Source organism: Sapajus apella, unplaced genomic scaffold (genome assembly GCF_009761245.1).
Source record: "Sapajus apella isolate SASKATOON/1434 unplaced genomic scaffold, GSC_monkey_1.0 scaffold175, whole genome shotgun sequence".
NCBI classification, from domain to species: domain Eukaryota; kingdom Metazoa; phylum Chordata; class Mammalia; order Primates; family Cebidae; genus Sapajus; species Sapajus apella.
The window spans coordinates 1,467,361-1,468,737 of NW_022437115.1; positions in this window are offsets into that span (position 1 = coordinate 1,467,361).

Here is a 1,377-nt window from a genome sequence, read left to right on the forward strand (position 1 = left end):
CAGCCTCCTGAGTAGCTGGGATTACAGGCACGTACCACCATGCCCAGCTAATTTTTTGTATTTTTAGTAGAGACGGGGATTCACCATGTTGACCGGGATGGTCTCGATCTCTCGACCTCATGATCCACCCGCCTCGGCCTCCCAAAGTGCTGGGATTACAGGCTTGAGCCAGCGTGCCCGGCCTTGCTCTCCCTTATACCACGCCCTGCGTACCTGTGGTGGGGGTGCGCGCGCCCGCCCGGACCTCCATTTTTGTATTTTTTAGTAGAGACAGGGTTTCACCTTGTTGGCCAGGATAGTCTCGATATCTTAACCTTGTGATCTGCCTGCCTTGGCCTCCCAAAGTGCTGGGATTACAGGTGTGAGCCACTGCGCCCGGCTGTTTATCTACTATTTATTTATTTATTTTTGAGATGGAGTCTCACTCTGTCACCAGGCTGGAGTGCAGTGGCATGATCTCGGCTCACTGCACACTCCACCTCCCAGGTTCAAGCAATTCTCCTGCCTCAGCCTCCTGAGTAGCTGGAACTACAGGTGCATACCACCATGCCCAGCTAATTTTTGTATTTTTGGTAGAGACGGGGTTTCACCATGTTGGCCAGTATGGTCTCGATCTCTTGACCTTGTGATCCACCTGCCTTGGTCTCTGAAAGTGCTGGGATTACAGGCGTGAGCCACCACCCCCAGCCAGTAGCAAACGGTGTTTTGGAACTGAGGCCCACATGATCCTGGGTGGCTTCAGCCCTGCAAACTGTGGATCTGGGACAACAGACCCTGAGAGACATCATGGACCCGTAGGCGGCAAGTCTGTAAGGACTCAGGGTTAATCAGGTTGGGAGAAAGCAAGAGAAATGAGGATGACATTAACCACTATCCCAGCCTAGGGAGCCTGGGATGTGTTCAGGTCAGTTCCTGCACTGACCTGCATATTTAACAACCAGCCCTTTACAGGTATGAAAAAAATCAGAACAGTCTTGCTGGAGACGCTGAAGGCCTTTTGTGAACACAGACATTCACTCTTTAAGTGCCACATTTGGGGAGGAAGTCTAGTGGAGGAACTGGAGCAGCTGGGCAGTAAGGGGCACCAGGGGACTTGGGGAGGGGCTCTTTGTCACCCCACAGTTGACGTTTAGTTTGGCTCTACCAGGAGGCAGAGGTTACAGTGAGTTGAGATCGAGCCACTGCACTCCAGCCTGGGTGACAGAGCAAGACTTCATCTCAAAAAAAGAAAAGAAAGGCCGGGCACGGTGGCTCAAGCCTGTAATCCCAGCACTTTGGGAGGCCGAGACGGGTGGATCACGAGGTCAAGAGATCAAGACCATCCTGGTCAACACGGTGAAACCCCGTCTCTACTAAAAATACAAAAAATTAGCTGGG